This window comes from Eptesicus fuscus, chromosome 6 (assembly GCF_027574615.1).
Source record: "Eptesicus fuscus isolate TK198812 chromosome 6, DD_ASM_mEF_20220401, whole genome shotgun sequence".
Lineage (NCBI taxonomy): Eukaryota > Metazoa > Chordata > Mammalia > Chiroptera > Vespertilionidae > Eptesicus > Eptesicus fuscus.
The window spans coordinates 9,329,334-9,350,344 of NC_072478.1; the positions used below are offsets into that span (position 1 = coordinate 9,329,334).

Below are 21,011 nucleotides of genomic sequence, written 5' to 3' on the forward strand. Positions count from 1 at the left end.
TGAACCCCCTACATGCAGGAGGAACTGGGGAGGGACAGAATAATAAACAGTAAACACCATTTTCACCTCTCCTTTCTTTTCTGAATATTTCCCTAGGCTGCGGACCCTGATGTTTCCTAACCTCACATCAGGACAGGCATGGTCAGGCCATGATATCGTGTCCAGAAATTGATTTCAATGATGAATGAATTGTGTATCTCTTTCATTGAGTTCAAATTAAGGGATTTATTACTTGCACTGAATTTAACATTCTAATTTATTTAGGATTACTTTTCATTTTACAGTTTGTCACATAACTAGATAGTGTCAGTCACCCAACTAAGGATAAAATATATGTTTTATTGGTTTTGTTATGGGTTATTTTTGTTTTGTTTGTTTTTTATTTCTTGTTGAAAAAAAAGAGTTTTTATTTTCTGACATGTTCACTTTTACATCTTCTACTGACAAATTCCCACAGAGAATTCAGATGCTCATTTGACATTAATAATTGTAAACACAGTTTAGTAATTTTAAGTTTATTACACCTCAAGAAGTTTATAAGCAGAATCCCCATAGCCATTTTCCTATAACGTATTTAATTAGAGAAGCAGCAGTTATTGGAAACTTGAAGGTAAATGGAATTTTTCCCACCTATACCTCCTGTTGGGGGAAACTTTACCCCCTGCTCCCCTCTCTCCTCCATCACCAGTTAGATGAGTGGGGTTGTAGGTGGGACTGGGGGACAGGTGTGAGTCGGCTGTATTCTCTGCTGCCATGTTATAAAAGCAATCCAGGCTCCCTTTCTCTGGCTGTCTTGTGTTCAGTGATTAGCCCTTCACATTCTTCTGTCGCTGCTCTTCCAGCCCCAGGCAGGTCTCTGATGCTTCTCTTCCAGCCCCTGGGTGGATATATTGAGTCGTCAGCCCTCTGCTGTTCAGGGGGGACCAGCTACACAGTCAGAGGCAGGAGTCAAATGCCTCAGGTTCCAGTCGCATTCTCCAGTCCAGTGTTGGCAACAGAAAAACTGGTGGTTTGCCCACTCCACCTCCCCATTTGCCATCTTAAAAAGCAGTGATACCCACGTGAGCACTTTATGTCTTCTCTACACATTGGAATGCAGAGACAGAAAGTCATGACTGCGTGGGACTCGTGCTCCCAGGGCATACGGGTTTGCTATATAAGCTGCAATTTCAGTTTCACGTTTAAAAACAACAACCACGGCTCTAATCCAATCAGTTTCAGTTATGGAAGTTAATGATATGAAACAGCAGAAAGTCAAATATTATTCTATCTTAATTTTACTTAAAACTGAGATAGGAATCTGATCCTGTGCAAGGAATGTTTACCCAAAAGAAAAGGAACAAGGAGCAAAATCACTAATGTATTTTCACTGGCGGGGGGGGGGGGGGGGGAATCAACAAAACATTCCTTTTTCTTTCATAATTATTCTCTTTTGAGTTTTCTTTCTCAGTTTTCTGAAAATAAAGTGCACACATGGATATTACTGCTTTTTAATTGTAGATTTAAAAAAAAAACAAAAAACCAAACCACGAGTCACTTCTCTTTGGAAAACAGCGCCAGGCCCTGGTCTATTCCACTTCAGAGCTTCCTATGGCTCTGCTGATGCCAGCCCACTGCTCACCAGTCGGTGTCTGGCCCACTGTCACATCCTATAAGCTTCTATGTGTTGTCACAAGTGTACTCAACAAACCTAGGTCTGCACTGGCAAGCTTATTATTTTCATTATTTAAGAACACTGTTCACTTCATTGGGGGCGGGAACTATTTACATTGTGCCCGTTCTATTAATTTCCTAGGGCTGTCGTAACAAATTACCACAAACTTAGTGGCTGAAAGCAACTAAAGTTTATTATCTCACAGTTCTGGAGGCCAGAAGTCCCAAATCAACGTGACCACAGGGTCATGCTCCCTCCAAAGGCTCCAGGGAAGAGTCCTTCCATGTCTCTTCCAGCTTCTGGCGGCTCCAAGAGCTTCTTGGCTCATGTCCCCAGACCTCCAATCTTTGCCTCTGTCTTCTCCGTGTGTTCTTCCTTTTTCTCGTTTTATAAAGTCAGTTGTCATTGGATTTAGGGACCAGCTTTATCTAGGACAGTGATGGGCAACCTTTTGAGCTTGGTGTGTCAAACTTCGCCAAAAAAACTGAGCATAACTCGGGTAGTGTGTCACTTTGAGGAAAAAACATTATTTCGCAAATGTTTCATCCTCAGGAGCAGCAAATGTTTCATCCTCGGCATGTGGCTGCCTCAGCGGCCGCGTGTCATCAGAAATGGCTATGCGTGTCAGTGCTGACACGCGTGTCATAGGTTCGCCATCACTGATCTAGGATGATCTCATCTTGAGATCCTTAATTACATCTGCAAAAACATATTTCCAAATAAGGTCACATTTACACGTTCTGAGCAACTCTCTCCTTTGATCGTTTTTCATTACTCTCTGGACACTACCCATGTTTAAGTCTCAAACCCCCTTCTGTTGTCAATTTTATTGGTCATCTCTGCATCTTTAGTTTTCTTAACTTTAATTTGAAAAATTTCCCTGTCTTCTGCAGATTTCTGCATTCATGAAGGGTTTCATTTTCTTTATTTTATCAGTAACTTTCAATGATTTTTGTTACACCCGACTTATGTATTTATGCAGAGATAAAATCCTACAGCCAATTTACCTACCTCAGTTTTCCATTTGGGGAAACTGATGAAAAATATCTTGAAGCACTGCTAGATTATACATATATCTGTTTTAGCAAAAGCATTTGAATATTCCTCTATAGTGTAAAATCTACATATCATACAAAATGGATTCTAAAATTTACCAGAGTGATAAATAATTATATTAAAGGTTGGTAGAACCTTTGTTTCCTGTAGAGGTAATTGAAGCTTGACTATTTGTGCAAATTAAGTTGTTAAATTATTTCTTTGGAGCAAGAGGGTCTAAATATATCTCAAATAGTGCACATTTGTATAGCCTTTTGTAGTTTTCAAGGACATTTTGTATTTATTACTTTGTTTGATCCTTACAGTGTCCTGTAAGGATAAAATAATCCTATATAATAAAAGGCTAATATGGAAATTGACTGGACAGCAGAATGACCAGTTGCTATGATGCATACTGACCACCAGGGGGCAGACACTCAACGAAGGAGCTGCCCCCTGGTGCTCAGTGCACAGGGGGAGCACCGCTCAGCCAGAAGCCAGGCAGTGTTCAGGATGTCTGACTGACGGGGAGCAAGCCTAAGCTGGCAGTCAGACATCCTCTGAGGACTCCCGGACTGCGAGAGGCTGCAGGCCAGGCTAGGAACAGCCCCCACCCCCTCACCCCCTGTGCATGAATTTTGTGCACTGGGCCTCTAGTAATAGCAGTAATAAATACTGGTATTTATCTAATTAAATGAAGCTCCTGAAGTCTATTTGAACCACCTAACACCCTACAGCTAGTACTCAACTTAAACCCATAGCCATTACCACACTAGTCTACTGATGGGTATTTGGGCTGTTTCCAGATCTTAGTAACCTTGAGTGCATAGTAGAATCATCTGAGGAGTTTCAAAAAATATTGACACCTAAGCTGCACCCCACACCAATTAAATCAGAAATTCTGGGGGTAAGACCAGGCATCAGTGTTTTTATTTATTTATTAAAAATTTTAAAAAATATATTTTTATTGATTTCAGAGAAGAAGAGAGCGGGAGATAGACATAGAAACATCAATGATGAGAGAGAATCATTGATTGGCTGCCTCCTGCACACCCCCTACTGGAGATTGAGCCCACAACCTGGACATGTGCCCTGACTGGGAATCAAACCTAACCTCCTGGTTCATAGTTTGATGCTCAACCACTTGAGACACTCTCTGGCTGGGATTTTTATTTTTTAAAAATTTATCTTTATTGTTGAAAGTATTACAGATGTTCCTCCCCCCCATTTTTTCCTCATTGACCCTCTCCACCCCACACCTGCCCCTCCCAAACCTTTACCACACTATTGTCTGTGTCCATAGTCTATGCATATATGTTCCTTGTTAATCTCTCTCCAACCCCCCTCCCCCGCAATCTGCCCTCTGAGATTCATCAGTCTGTTCTATGCTTCAATGTCTCTGGATCTGTTTTGTTCATCACTTCATTTTGCTCATTAGATTCCATATATGAGTGTGGTCATGTGATGCTTATCTTTCTCTGACTGGCTTATTTCACTTAGCATAAACTCTCCAGGTCCCTCCGTGCTGTCTCAAAGGGTAGGAGATCCTTCTTTTTTACTGCTGCATAGTATTCCATGGTGTAAATGTACCACAGCTTTTTATCCACTCATCTACTGATGGGCACTTGGGCTGTTTCCAGATCTTAGCAATAAACTTTCCTGGTAATTTTAATGTGCAGCTGAGTTTGAAAACCAGTACATTACCCTGTCCTTTCTGGAACAATGATGTCTCTCCAATTCACCTCCCTCTGCTCTCACCTTTTTTTTTTTAAAGATATATTTTATTGATTTTTTACAGAGAGGAAGTGAGAGGGATAGAGAGTTAGAAACATCCATGAGAGAGAAACATCTATCAGCTGCCTCCTGCACTCCCCCCCCCCCACTGGGGATGTGCCTGCAACCAAGCATGCCCTTGACCAGAATCAAACCTGGGACCCTTCAGTCCACAGGCCGATGCTCTATCCACTGAGCCAAACTGGTTATGGCTGCTCTCACCTTTTAAAGTGACTTTTACTGTAGTTTAAAGGGGAAGATGACCCTCTTGGGAACCACTTTCTTGCAACATAGATGTCAACCAAAAAAATGGAGGAACAAGATTGGTCACTTTAGATATATACACTGAGTGGTCAGATTATTATGATCTCTGAACACATAATAATCTGGCCACTCAGTGTATATCCTATATAATAAAAGGCTAATATGCAAATTGTCCCCTCGACCAGGAGTTCGACCAACAGGCAGGCCAGCCAACTGCCCATGTCCCCTCCCCCTGGCCAGGCTGGCTGGTCCCCATCCATGCACGAATTCATACACCGGGCCTCTAATATATATATATATATATATATATATGTATACACACACACACACACACACATACACACACACATATGTGTGTGTGTATGTATATATATATATATGTATTTATTGATATATATCTAATATATATATTTATATATGTATTTATTGATATATATCTAATATATATATAAATATATGTATTTACTGATATATATCTAATATATATACATATATATTTACTGAGTGGCCAGATTATTATGTGTTCAGAGATCATAATAATCTGGCCACTCAGTGTAATTTTCTCCCAAGCTTCTAATTGAAATTTCTATATATGTATTGATCAAAGATAAAACTTGTCCAAAAGGTATACAGTGTTACTTGTAGGAAGTATAAAAACTTTTGGACCTAACTCATAGGTTTTCACACACCATATGGATATTACATTCAAATTTACATGCAAATATCTCATGGACATCACCATCTTCTTATTCTTTCTAAAGGAATGACAAATGTGGCTCTGAGTATTAGAATGGTTTGAAAAGGAGCTGAAGTAACATTTATCCTAGAAAAGTACCCTACATATGTAAGGCCTGAGAAACCTCGGTTGTAAAATAACTTACATTTCTCCACTTGGCTCTGAGGCTGAATCGGATAATGGCAATTATTCTGCTGTGACAATGAAATGGGTCTGCTCCTAAGCATGCACTGGGGAGGGGCAATTTTGGCAAAATGTAAACTGGTGGCACACTGCAGTTCTTCAGTTTTTAAAAGAGCATTTCCTTGCAAAGTTGGGCTACAAATAAAAAATAAATAAAAGAGAAATATTCCTATAGTACAAGTATATTTCAAGACTGGTAGAATATTGAAAAAATATAAAAATGGAATAAAAAATGATGATTCTTACATCAGTTCTTAAGACCATATGATTATATGATTATATTATCACTAGAGGCCCGGTGCACAAAATTAGTGCATGGGGGGGGGGTTGTCCCTCAGCCCAGTCTGCACCCTCTCCAATCTGGGACCCTTTGAGGGCAGTCGGACATCCCTCTCACAATCCAGGACTGCTGGCTCCCAACTGCTCACCTGCCTGCCTTCCTGATTGCCCCTAACCGCTTCTGCCTGCCAGCCTGGTCACCCCTAACTGCCCTCCCCTGCAGGCCTGGTCACCCGCAACTGCTCTCCCTTGCAGGCCTGGGTCCCTCCCAACTGCCCTTCCCTGCAGGCCTGGTCGCCCCAAACTTCCCTCCCTTGCAGGCCTGGTCCCTTCCAACTGCCCTCCACTGCTGGCCATCTGTGGCAGCCATCTTGTGTGTTGGAGTGACAGTCAATTTGCATATTACTCTTTTATTAGATAGGATATCTTGAAATCATTGCCTCTGTTTGCTGTATGAAAGAATGGGAATATACTTCTGAAAATCACATAAAGCCTGAAGAGTTTGCTTCTTAATTTTATCAGCACATAATGAGCAGAACAAAATCAATTTTTGTTATTACTGAATTAGTTTCCATTACTATACTGCAGTGAAATATAATTATGATTGTTTAGGTGACTAATTATATGGGAGCCATTGAACAAATAAACAACTTTTCCTAGAATGCCATTTTCATCCGATAAATGCTGAGCTCAAGACCTTGGTTTCCTGTTAATATTGCATGAAGTCTAAGTCCTTCACTCTAATTTCTAAAGTGCTAGCTATATCTACCTATCTTGTTTCTTCCTGTTTCCCAGCATGCACTCTCTTGCAGTTAGATTGTTTTCTCCTGTCACCCCACCTACTTCCTCATGCAAATCCCCAGACCTGTGTCTCTGATCATGCTGCTCTCCCCATCGGATTACCTCCTCTCTCTTGTCAACTCAGAAAAGCACAGACTTTCTTCACCACTAGTTCATATCACTTCCACCTACTCGGGACCATACTGATCTTGCCATTCTGTAAGCTATCCCCCATGGGTAAAGAGTAAGGTGACCAGATTTTAACATTGGTAAAGTGGGACACCATTGACCGGGGGAGGAGGGGGGGTTCTTGATTAAAAATTTGGTCTATATGGAGCAACAAAAATTTTCATAGAACGCAAAAATAGTATTGTAATATATTTTTAAAAATTTCAACATAAGTACAATTTACAAATATAATAAATAAAAAATTATGTATAGTATTATTTTATTCTTTGGCATATTTCTCATTTGAGTGAATTTTTTTTTAGTAGATTGCTGTCATTGTTTAAAAGGTCATGAATTTGCCGTAACGTAAGTCGTAAGTGTCACTTTCAAGGCCGGCGCTAGACTTTTTGCCGCCACTATAAAATATAAATAATATGAGTACTGTCTGCTAAATTAAAGAAAATTTATCTATTTATGAAATAAATAAATAAATTACTTACCTAAATTATCTGAATAGCTGATTTGTAATGACATCACTTGTTTAACTAGCTTACTAGCACGCAGTACGATGTGTATCATCTGAGAGACAGTTACAAAATGTTTTCGTCTTTGCCAATCCCCAAAAATGCCATTGTTCATTCAGTCCAAACAATGGTGGTCGAATTCTAACAACTGATCAACAATGTGAACTTTGATAAGCAGTTCTCGATAATCAGTTCTCAACAATTATTTGTTATTATTAAAGTTTAACATTATAAAATTAACAAAAATAATATAAAACTCATATCTTGGCTAAATAGCCACATGGCCGCCGAAAACCGTATATTCCCTTCCCATTCTCCCGCCGTTCCCTAGCTTGTTGTGCATTCTTTCCAAAAAATCGGGACTTTTTTAAAACGCCGCGGGACGCGGGACAAATTGTTAAAAATGGGGACTGTCCCACCAAAAGCGGACGTCTGGTCACCTTAGTAAAGAGGAACTACTGTATAAGAGTTCTGATTTCTCCATATCCTAACACTTGTTATTATCTGACTTGTTGATTCTCGTTGCCCTAGTGAATGGGAAGTTTCTCATTGTGATTAGCAATCTGGTGGCTGATGATATTGAGCATATCTTTTTTTGTGTGCTTATTGGCCACATGCTTAGCTTCTTTGCAGAAATGTCTATTCAGGTCATTTGCCCATTTTTTGATTTAGTTATTTGTCTTTTTAATATTGTATTATAAAAATTGCAAAAAATCTTTAACGTGTTCTAGATACAAGTCCCTAAGCGGGTATATGATTTGCCAAATATTTTCTCCCATTAAATATTATTAAGAGTTTTAATGATATTAATGCCTGGGCCTACTCCTGGAGATTTAGATTTATTTGATCTGCTGGCTACTTCCACTCATATTTTCTCAGTGTGCCAGGTAGAGAACTAGTACTGCATCAAGATACCTGCCACCTTAGAGCCCCGGAACTGACCTCTTTTAGCTCCAGAGAAAGGGCCAGCCCACTGGTAACAACTATTTCCAGATCCAAAGTCATTTTATTTAGGGATTTTCTTGCCCTTTGCTGCCCTGGAGTTTTGATCAGGGTCTCTCACGTTTTACCAATTGATTGATCTAACTTTGAACCTGAGAAGAGGAGGTTAGGAGAATTTCATGCCCTTTTCTCCCTCTGAGTCTCTTATGCAAAATATTTGATGATACCCCCACCCCAACCCTCATCCAGGTTTCTGCATCTCAAGCAGTTTGGGGAGAAACAGAATTTTCCAAATCTGAGAGAGAAAGGCAAAAGCAGAGGGTCCTCTAACACCCTTCCTCAGAGAGTAAAACACCTTGCCGCGTAGTTATAAAAAAACAAACCTATTGACATTTACCATATTAAAGAATGTGCCCCCAGATGACTTGCTGTTATTACCTATGGATACACATGGAGTTGCAAAATTTTAATTGGCAATTTCCCTTACCTAAAGCATTGCTAGACAGACAGGTAATAAATAGACAGAGACAGATAGAAAGAAAGATAGATAGAGCAAGCTCATGCCCATCTTCTTGCACAGGCCCTTCGACTTCATCACTCCTCTGCCTTCGCTTGTCTACACCAACTCCAGCTCACTTGGATGACAATATTGCTGCTGTGGTCAACAGCTCTGACATGTGCAAACCTGGCTTCTCAGATGACGATGCTCCCAGGGCCATCATTACCTCCATGGTGGGGCATCCCCAGCACCAGGGTGTGAGGGTGGGCATAGGCCGGAAGGACTCCTATGTGGGCCATGAGGCCCAGAGTAAGTACCCCACTGAGCATGGCACCATCACCAACTGGAACAACAGGAGAAGGTCTGGCATCACACTTTTTACAATGAGCTGTGTGTGGCCCTTGAGAAGCACCCCAGCCTGCTCACCGAGGCACCCTGAATTTCATGGCCAACCATAAGAAGATAACCCAGATCATGTTTGAGACCTTTAACACCCAGGCTGTACTGTTCCTGTACATCTCTGGCTGTACCACTGGCATTGTGATGGCCTCCAGTGAAGGTGACAGCAGTCTGTTGGAGTGAGTATATGTGGAATCCCTTGTCACATCCTGCATGATTCAGGGTTCCCGTTCAGGTCCGGTTTCTGGAGAAGGCCGCAATCAAAATGAAAAGAAGCTAGAAAAGAATCAATTTGGGTAAATGGGGGACCAGGCAGGAGCCCACCTCTAGTGGGAGGACTACTCACTGCTCTGGCCTTTGCCATCCCTTTTATTGGGGTTCTGAGATACACCCATATCCTTTAGGCAGGAAATTCCAATAATAGACAATCAGCAAAAATTTACATATGTTTAGCAGGTGAGAGTTGCTTTAACTACCAATGTCTCAACTAAACAATGAGTGACTAGCTCTGACCATTCAGAGCGATTAAGGTTGACCAAAGCATTCCGGATTCCCTTTTCACATTTAACTTCCAATGTCTCAATGTTCGGTTTCCGGCAAGTATACCCAAAGTTCTACAATGTGGCCAACGACTTTGATTGTACGTTTTTCTTCTTTAAATGGTCATTCCAAATATCATGAATTGCATTGTTAAAGAAGTCCCTTACCTGCCCCAAAGCTACCCACTTCTCCCTAAGAAAGACCAGTCCTTGCCCAAGTTCATACCAGATAGGGTGTTAGCATGGCTTTTATGTAAATTATATAATACAAAATTTTAATCTTTATCTTAATACTTGCTCTTTTTGTTTTGTTTTATTTTGAGTTGTCAGCCATCATGGGCCCCGTTTTTGTCCCCAACTTGAGATGTATGAGGGTTTTGGTAGCCCTGGGAGTGGGTTGAGGTGTGCAGGCAGCCAGGGCTTACCTGTACACTGACTTGAAACTAGTACAATAAGGTGTACACCTTAAAGAAAAAAAATAGGTAGATAGAGTTCTGTATGTTTCTACACAGGTTTATGGTTTCCTCCACCACATCCAGTTTTTCAAGGGAATCCTAATTGCTCTTTAGATGTTTAATAACTCATCTTTTGCTTTATAAGAAAGTGTAGCCCAGCCGGCGTGGCTCAGTGGTTGAGCATTGACCTATGAACCAGGAGGTCACGGTTTGATTCCCGGTCAGGGCATATGCCCAGGTTTCAGGCTCAATTCCCAGTGTGGGCATGTAGGAGGCAGCCAATCAATGACTCTCTCTCATCATTGATGTTTCTATTTCTCTCTCTCTCTCTCTCTCTCTCTCTCTTTTCCTCTCTGCAGGCCTTTCCTTTACCAGAAAACCTACAGAAAGTTCATTTATTTAAGGCAACGAGATAGGATACTGAATTCATCTAGTCCTCAATTATCCATTCAACAAATATTTAGAGTACTATTATGTTGCAGACCCTTAGAGACAATGCTAGCAAGTAGTTCCTTCCACATAAAGTATAGAGTTTAAAAGGGAAAAAAACCCAACACAAACTGAGCAATAAACCCAATGAATTAAGTAATTATGAATTGTTGTAAGTACTAGGTAAGTGTCACTATCAGCCTATCTGAGAAGAGGACGTTTGTGCTGAGACCTGTATGGTAAGAAGCAAAACCAGAAAGGGAAATCTTTTGTATCAATAGCCCGGAGGGAAGGTAAGCTTGGAGGATTCACGGAAGTGACAGGTGACCTGTCACTGGAGTGTAGGGAGGCATGGGGAGGAAGGCAGCCAAGATAAGCTTAGGATGGTAAGAAAGGCCCTGTGTTGGTCATGGTGAAAGGTTTTGATTTTTTTAAAATAATAAAACGGAAAAAAGATAGTCTAAGCGTTTTAAGCAACTGATTCAATTTACATGTTAAAAATATAAATCTAGAGAATTCTACTTTCAGTATAGAGGAGTAAGCTCCTCATAAACCAATCTCCCACAAATAAAAATACCACATTGGCCAAAACAGAATAGGCAACTACTTGAGGTCTGTGGAAACTTAAAGGCAGACAGGTTCAGGGCCCCACATGATCTGGTTCCCACCACCTTCCTGATTTTATTTCTTTTCACTCTTCTCCTTGCTCATTCTTCTCCATCTACTCTAAGCACACTCCAGGCACTTACTGCCCTGCCCACCTGGAAGCCGCTTTCCTAATGCACGGTTGGCTAGTTCACCTGCCCTGCACACCTGCACAAAGCCCTTTCATGACCCTCTTATGGAAAATAACAACCCTCTAGTCCTCTATCCTGCTGGGACATCCTATCTACCCCCTTACCCCACTTTATTCTTCTCCAAAGCACCTATCGCATTTGACACACCATATATTGGTTTGTTCATTTGTTTGTTTGTCTCTTTTATTCATGCATTGCCACTAGGATGCAAGCTTCATCACAGCAGGGACAACCCCACACCTAGTATGGTGCCTGGAACAAAGCAGTTAAGGACAAAAACATACAGCATAATTGAGTGGATAGATACATGCAAGGTATTCCGATGGGAGGGACCTCGTTTGACAGTGTGATAACAGGAAGTTCTTCTAGACACGGTGATGTCCATGGGCAGAGGGACCATGGCTGGACAAGGGTAGCATGCTTATAGGGTGATAGGTCACCGACCTGCCTTGAACAAGCTGGAACATGTCTGATGGTGATGGGAACCCTAAAACCCTGGAGGGTCAAGCTGGCAGGAGCCTTGTGATTTTCTCGTGCAAGTCACTCAGGTGAGATAATTAAGACTCAGAATGTGAAATGACTTGTTAAATTCACATAGCAACTAGGGGAAATAGGAGTTTTCTGATTCCTGGTCCAAATTTCTCCACATCTACCTTGGTGCCCCGGGTTACCTACCATGGATTAAATTGTGTCCCCACCCAAATTCATACGTGGAAGCTCTAACCCCCAAGTGTAATTGGAAGCAGGGCCTACCGCAAAGGAGTTAAGAGTAAATGAGGTCCTGAGGGTGCGGCTCGGTCCTGATAATATCAGTGCCCTCTTCTTGCTCTCTTTCCGACACACACACTGAGAAAAGGCCACGTGGCAACACCATGTAAAGGCCAGGAGGAGTGCCTTCACCGAGCGCTGAACCTTGCCAGCACTTCGGCAGCACAGTGAGAAAATAGATGTGTTGTTTAAGCCGCCCAGGCTAGGGAACATTATTCTAGCAGCCTGAGCTGACTGCCTTTCCCCTTCTGACTGCTTTTCTTGATAAAACAGGATTCATAGCCACTAATCTATGTGCCCAGGTGGTTGTGTCTATCACTAAGAAGAGAATAAGGAATAAAACTGAAAAGTGGATTATAAATATCTCTCGTGTGCCTAGCCATCTTCAGCCAGCTCACATTTTCAGACATAGCCTTCACAGGTGACTCACTCATCTAATCCAGTGGCTCAGTCTTGACCTTTATAACAGCTATTAGAGCCGCATTTGTGTGAACATTTCAGAAGAGATTTAAAGTGTTCTCCTGTTGTCTTGTTCTTTGGGTACAAACTGAATATGAAGGTGGGGGCAGGAGGCGTCAGGGGGAGACAAGCTGCTATTTTCATTTTCAGTCTGTTGCCTTCCATGGGTAATTCTCTCAGTGTGAAAGCAATGAAGCACGGGATTTCACTTGTAACGCCGCAGACCCAGGCTTATTAATCCATTTATTTTATTAAATGACTCACAGAAAATTTGTCTTATCTGCTGTGCTCATATTACCTTTTTATTCCTGACACTGAAAAAGAAAATTGGAGACTCAATTCTTATTTCAGAAGAATCCTTTCCAGCAAAAATATTGGTATTTAAAGCCTGGGTGTGGGAGTGAAAAAATGGGGGAATGCATTGGAATTCAATTCAATTTCCCCAGTGTTTAGAAAATTTAACTGATATACAAAGCACTGGTTACATTGTGGAAAATGTAAGAAAATCTATAGCCTGCTCGGTGCTGTGTAGGGAGAGGTATGTATGAAGCTCAATAGAAAGCATTCAGAAGCAATGTTGGAGACCAGGCAAGATGATATGTGTACAAACATCAAATTGCTCTTTCCCAATTCCTACTGAAATGATTATAAATATTATGAAAAGATATTCAGTGCTGCAATTCAAGAAAAGATCAAGTATATGCCAGAAGCAATGAAGAAATCATTTAGAGCCCAGCCTGGCTGCCTGACCTGTGTGGCTCAATAGTTGAACATCGACCTATGGGCCAGGAGGTCATGATTCGATTCTCGGTCAGGGCACATGTCGGGTTGTGGGCTGGATTCCCAGGAGGGGGCATGCAGCCGATTAATGATTCTCTCTCATCATTGATGTTTCTATCTCTTTCTCTTTCTCTTTCTCCTTTCCTCTCTGAAATAATATATATATTTTAAAAAGAAATCATTTACATACAGTGGGATGGGATTAAATAAAAAGGAAGAACCATCTACTACTGTGTTATCTGCTCAGAAAGTAAGTGGAAGAGAAACCAGCAAAACTGCATTAAAATCCTAGGATGCAAATAAATAAATAAAATAAAATCCTAGGATGCAAAAGAATATGGCTAAGGATTGCTGGGATGTGGGGTCAAGTGCAGAGAGATGGGGATGAATTACCTCCAATATTTAATATTCAGTGTAAAGCTGAATAGCTGGGTGAAACATTTTCACTCTATCAGCTCCTATGGGACATTCTACCAAGCTGGAGCCAAACAGAAGCTAACATCAAGGACAAGTATCAGGGGAAGTGCACCCCTGGGGATTAGCACAGGGAAGGAGGGTCCCTGCTGAGAAGCCTTGTAGCCCTGGCTCAGGCTTCCAGATGCTGCACAAGGACTGGTGTTGAAGAGGGGCTGGAGTCCTGGCAGCAAGGAACTGCTGTGAGGTAGACCAGAGAAAAGCTGATCTGTCCTGCCTCCCTTCCCCTAGACCAGTGGTTGGCAAACCGCAGCTCACGAGCCACATGCGGCTCTTTGGCCCCTTGAGTGTGGCTCTTCCACAACATACCACGGCCTGGGCAAGTTTATTTTGAAGAAGTGGGGTTAGAATAAGTTTAAGTTTTAAAAATTTGGCTCTCAAAAGAAATTTCAATCGTTGTACTGTTGATATTTGGCTCTGTTGACTAATGAATTTGCCCTCCACTGCCCTAGACAAAGATTGAGAAAGAGATAGAGCCACCCACTCTTAGATAAAGCTCTCTCTCTCTCTCTCTCTCTCTCACTCTCACACACACACACACACACACAGAGAGAGAGAGAGATAGAGAGAGAGAGAGAGAGAGAGAGAGAGAGAAAACCCTAACTCTAGAAGCCAATCTGGAGAAAACCCGGACCTTCTTCTGGAAGGGAGAATAAGCAGAAAGTCATTGAAACCATTGTATTTCATAAGAAGAGGAACAAACATCATTTTCTGAAATCCACAGTTATTATCAGAAACAGTGGCATTTTAAAGAAATTGTGTAATTTTGTTCTCAGTTTCCAAAGGGCACTGCAAATATGAGATTAAAGCGGGTGCTCATAAAAATTATTTGAGATCAGGAAAGAGAATTGTGATGAAAATTATAATTTCTGAATTCAAAGATTCAATGTAATAGCTGAGTAGATACTATAAGAGATCTAATCAGTAAATGACAAGCTTGAGAAAAAAAGCAATGATAGAGGGATAGAAATTTTATAGGTTACAATCTCCAACTATAAAACAGCACAATTTAACTTAATAACAAAAAAAATCATACAAACAAAAATATTCTCAAATGTCTCCTGGACATTAAAAGGCAGTGTTCTAAACAATCTGGGGCTGATTGAAGAGATCAATACCACCATGACACACTACTGTACTTAGATTATAATGACAATAAAAACACTATCTACTAGTATATACCAACCTTTATGGGATGCTGCTAAAGTTGTACTCAAATGTGTTTCTCCCAAAATTTTAAAGAACAAATTATTTCCATGTGGTATAAATTGTTCCAGAACATAGCGAAGGCTAGCAAGCTTCCCGGTTTGTTTATAAAACTAACATACCCTGATATCCAGTTCTGAATATGAAAGCACTGGGAAAAAGCTACAGTAAATGCAAGTAAAATATATGCAGCAATTACTCAAAAGAATAATAGAGCATTACCAAGGAAGGCTCAACCAAAAAGCAAGGCTAAACATGTTAGGGAACCTATTCACATAAATCACATCAATAAAACAAAAGAGAAAACCTATAAGGTGGTCCCATTCGAGGCAGTTAAGAAACTTGATAATATTCAACATTCGTCCCTGATATGAACTTTAAATAGAAAGGCACAGAAATATTCATTAACATAATAAAAATATTTCTCTCAAACTAACAGCTGTTAATGTAAAAACATTCAAACCTGTGAAGAATTTTTGTGAGTTTATTTGAGCCAAACTGTAGACAATTGCTGGGAAGCAGAATCTCAATGGATTAGGATAATGCTCCAGAGAATGGCAGTTTTTCACATATTTTTATACATTGCAATAAAAGGAGAAGATGTAAGTGGGTTACATGAAATCTATTGGTGATAGATTAGGGAGGCGGGAGAATGCAAAGCGGTGGTGGGGGCCTTGGGGGGTCTGGGATTGGATAAAAAGTAAAATGAGAGACACATACTTCTTTTACTTAGGTGGGTACAGGATAGTTAACAGTCAACAATTAACATGATAACAATAACAATGAAGGAATTTATGGTCTCTGTCCTGACACCCAGGTGCATTTGGTTGTGCCATCAGGAGTCCAGACAAAAGGGAAGTTACAAGTTACCCAGACATTTCAATGATATGTTATCATAGATGCCAAAGCTTAGTTAAGATAAAGATTGACCTTGTCAGGGAAAATACTGGCCTAGGAAGTGACTATCTACCATAACTACTTTTAGTCCAAGTTTAATTTTAGACCATCCTTTGTGGTTACCTTAGGTCTTTGAGTTTGCAAGACTGTCGTGCAGGTCTCCCCTGATCTTGTCAGGTTAGCATGTGGCCCCTTTCATCCACACGGCTTATATAAATTTATTGGGATACACTTGGTGTTTTTATTTGATATATTTTTATTGATTTCAGAGAGTAAAGGAGAGGGAGAGAGAGAGAAACATCAATGTTGAGAGAGAATAATTGATTGGCTGCTTCCTGCATGTCCTTTACTGGGAATCGAGCCTGCAACCCGGGCATATGCCCTGACTGGGAATCAAACCATAACTTCCTGGTTCATGAGTTGACACTCAACCACTGAGCCACACCAGCTGGGCCACTTGGCATTTTTAAAAAGAAAAAAATGTAAATGTGAAACTTATAATACCATAAGATTACATTTTATGTGTTTTTATATATCACATGTTAATACATACACTATGTATTACTGTATTACTCTACTGGGTTAAAAGCCCCAAACTCTGCAAACATATGTTATGAGTACTTTAAGGAATTTTCAAGGTTTAATTTTGTTTCTGTTTTATTTTTGTCCTATATGTCCAATTTTAGCACTTACTAAAGTGCTAAAATCACCCATTATAGATGATTCCTCTTGCATTTTTGCTTCTTCTCAGTAATCCATCTGTTCATCTTTCACTGGTTTCTCAGGAAACTTTCCACAGAGGCTCAGCTCCTAGTAGTAGTAGTAGTAGTAGTAGTAGTAGTAGTAGTAGTAGTAACCCTTGATATTTACATCAAAACAACAGACAAAACAATAGAAACCTTTAACCAAAACATTTAATCAAAGTAGAGCATTTCAAACATGCACTGCTTGGGGGTCCATTATTCTACTTGAAAGGAGTAGATGCTGCAGGACTCCTTTTCAAGAAGTTTAACCAGGGCTGGATTACATAACGAGGGTGGGGCCACCAGGGTGGGCTCAATGACCTTATAAAAAGGGGAAGAGAAACAAGATCTCTCTCCATGTGAAGATTCAGCCAGAAGACAGCCATCTGCAAACCAGGAAGCCAGCCACCAGATCTGCCTGCACCTTGACCTTGGACTTCCCAGCCTCCTGAATAGTGAGAAGTAAATGTATGTTGTTTAAGCCCCTCACTCTGTGGCGTTTTGTTATAGCAGCCTGAATGGGCCAAGACCACGTCTAACACACAGTAAGTGCTGAATAAATGCTGGCAGCTACTCATATGCAAATGTTCTGTCTATTTCAGCACCTTAGAGAATGTCTCCAAGATCCACGGATTATCTTTCCTCCTGCACTTGGTTTGTCTCACCAAGTCCATTTGTAGCTCCTCTGGTTTTACTTCTCCTCAACCTTTTTGGCAGCCTGTTTGGTTCTTCGTTCTTGTTTGCTCTTGGCAGCAGTCTCCTGATGCCAGGACCAGGGGCTGTAGGAATTGCTCTATTCCCACTTTCACCCGTTGTCTCATGAAACCCGAGCCTTAGTCACATCCAACCTCCCAGGAGAAAGTTCAGGCAAAATATTTTGTACAAACTGTTTGTTACAACATTAATTTACTAGCAAAACATTAGAAAAATGTAAATGCCCCACAATTGGAGAATATATGAAAAGATCATGGAGCATTTACATGGTAGAATATTCTACAATGTATAAAAATATGTTTAAGGCTTTTTAAAAATAAAATGGAAAAAAAAGCTACAGTCATGGTATATTAATAGCAGATCTCTGTGTGTGTGTGTGTGTGTGTGTGTGTGTGTGTGTGTGTGTGTGTGTCACAAAGACCTGTGTGTAATTCTGGCTCCACCATTTATGCACTATGTGACATACAGAGGTTGTTTAACCTTTGTGAGCCTCAATTTCCTCATCTGTTAAATGGGGATAGTAATAGCCACTTCTTAGGGTCATTCTGATGATTAGACTAGATAATATATGTAAAAACTTTAGCAATTAAGATATTCCAGTGAAAAACAGCCTCAAATTCCCAGTGGCTTGAAACAGCAACATTTTATGTCTTGTTCACATTTCAAGTCGATCAGGGGCCTGCTGGGTCCTTCACTAGACACTCTGGCTGACGGAGCTGCTGGAACATCAGCTGCCATCATGGCAGAGGGAAGGAACTTAGCAAATCACATATCTGATCCTAAGTTTCTTTCTGGAGTGTCTCATGGCTACGCCTAATTTCAAAGGACAAAGAATTGCAATCCTATCACATGTGCAAAAGAAGGAAAACCAGAAATATTGGAAAGCTAGAGGCCTGGTGCATGAATTCATGCACAGGTGGGGTCTAGCCAGCCCCGCCCCAATGGGGGCCCATTGGGCCGGGCCGGCAATGGGGGAGGAGCTGCAGGTTGTTGGCCAGCCAGCTCTGCCCCCAATTGGGGTGTTGGGGGCCAATCGGGGGCCAGGTCAGCTGGGGTGTGGGGGCGCTGATTGGGGCCTGGATCAGGCTGGTTGGCTGCCACAGTGCATGTCATAGCCACTGGTCGTTCTGGTCATTCTGGTCCTTCTGCCATTCCAGTTGCTGGGCTTTTATATATATAGATAGCACAAGTAACTATCACAAATACCTATTACAGTGCTGGCAACCTAGAGGCTTTCAATAATAAATGTATGTATATAACATGCATTTTTACATATAAGCATTTTCAATGCACAAAAATTAGAACAAATATGTTACTATTTTAACAGCAATAACTTTAGATGATCAGATTATTTTGTTGTTGTGTTTTTTTTGTTAATCCTCACCCAAGGATATTTTTTCTATTGATTTTCAGAGAGAATGGAAGGGACGGGGAGAGACAGAGAGAGAGAAACATTAATGTGAGAGAGACATATTGATTGGTTGCCTCCTGCTCGCACCCTGACCTGGTTTGGGGTCAAGCCTGCAACCAAGGTACATGCCCTTGACTGGAATCAAATTCGAGACCCTTTGAGATAGATGGGCTGACGTTCTAAACACTAAGCCAAACTGCCTGGGCAATAATCAGATTATTGATGGTCCTTTTCTGCATCTATACTTGTGCTGTAGTTATTAACTGTATATAATGTGTCTATATTACTTTTTAAATAAAGATAAATGAATAAGACTAATATTTATTACTGTTTATGTTTAGCTGTTTTCATCAAGTTTTTAAAGGCATAACTGAATTTAAAAACCATCCTGCTCTCTTGGTTAACCACAACTCTGGGAGGTCAGGTATTTGGATGATGAAGTCATAACCAGGTCACTACCTGTGGAAATAAAGGATATACAAATTGCAGGAAGAAGAGCAAAGAAGGATGTAAGCTACACTAACGATTCAAATGTTTGATTGATAGCAAAAGCCAAAATATGGGAGTTACAAACTGTATTGGAAATAGCATTGTCATAAGGTATCATTAATCTTCGATAATGAGCAGCTTCATTCCAAATTGTTTGATCAACATTTGAAATTCCCCCAAATCTCATCTTACTTGTGGTCAATTAAATAAAAAACATATAGTCTTTGGTTATAATATCCTGAAGAAGCATATTAAAAATTATAGCTTTTGTCATGAAAAAAGTAGCCAAATGGTTTTAAGAATTCTCCTAGGACTGAAGAAACTAGAAGCTTGTATCTAATAACACAGAAACTACTTTAATGATATTGCAGATTTAATGTCCATTAAATTTCTCCCCATTCAGCAAAAAAACTAAACAATTTCTTTCTGTCTCCTTTTGTAGTTATCAGCCACTGACTCTGCACCCCAGTCTGACTCCTTGAAGAATGGTGACCCCAAAATCTGGGGACAGCAGCTGGTTGCACTGAGTTACAACTGTCTGAGCCAAAGATGTCAGTTTTGCTCTGTTTCTTACTGAGAATAGAGTTATTGGAGAGGAGATTTTGAGCTAAATGGTGCTTACAAACCAATCCAAGGCAGCATCATATTGCACCTGTACTAATGAAGAGAATGCAGGCTAATGGCTTATTTGCCATTAAAAACTATATTTTCTTCAAGAAGTTAATGTCATGGAAAATAAAAGGTAGAGGACATTGCTTTGTGTTAAAAGAGCATCGTAAAGCATAAAAACCTAATGAAATGTGTGGACCTTAATTGGTTCAGCCAAACCAAAGGTTGAAGAATATCTGGGGGACAATTGGGGGAAATTTCACTGAAGACTAGGTATTAGGCAATGTCACAGATTTTTTAAAAAAATTTATTTGTTGTGATAATATTATGTATTATGATTACGTAGGCAAGTGTCATTATTCAGAGGTAAATGTCTCAATTTTCATAATTTTTAAAATTAAGAAAAAATAAAGAAAATATAGAAAAATGTTAATAGCTATTGAATGTAGGTGAGGAGTATTTAGAGGATTATTATTATACTTTTTTCTGCTTTTCACTATGCTTAAAATCTTTTTCATTATTAAAACTTTAAATTTTCTAAGTGGTAGGAACAATATAAGGCATGAGAATACATCAATAATATCAAAGACCTTTAGAGCTAGGAAAGATAGTAGAGAACATTTATTTCAACACCCTCACTTTGGCGATATGAAAATTGCTGCCTTGAGTGATTGGCAATTTACCTAAGGCTACATAATTGGTTGGTGACAGAACCCGGAAGAAAAACCAGGTCTCCTGATTCCCAAGTAAAATTCTACAATTGCATTGTGATTCCTAGTTTCTGCCCTACTCACACATGACTCCTAACTAAGCCAATATGGCTGTCACTCCAAGGCCACCGATTCCGCTTCTTTTGGGTTATCAGCTATGGCCTTGGGCACTGTCATCATAGCTGCCCGTGCAACTGTTATAAAATGGCAGACACTTCAGTAAGTAAGATCATCCCTATGCCAAATCATACCTCAGATGCTACTTCTTCTTCTTCTCTCCCCTCCCCCCCCCCCC

General features: G+C 40.4%; 1 pseudogene; it reads left to right on the plus strand.

The window, feature by feature from the left end:
• Positions 1-6,937: 6,937 nt before the first annotated feature.
• LOC129149551 (uncharacterized) lies at positions 6,938-9,419 on the plus strand (annotated as a pseudogene).
• Positions 9,420-21,011: the final 11,592 nt, after the last annotated feature.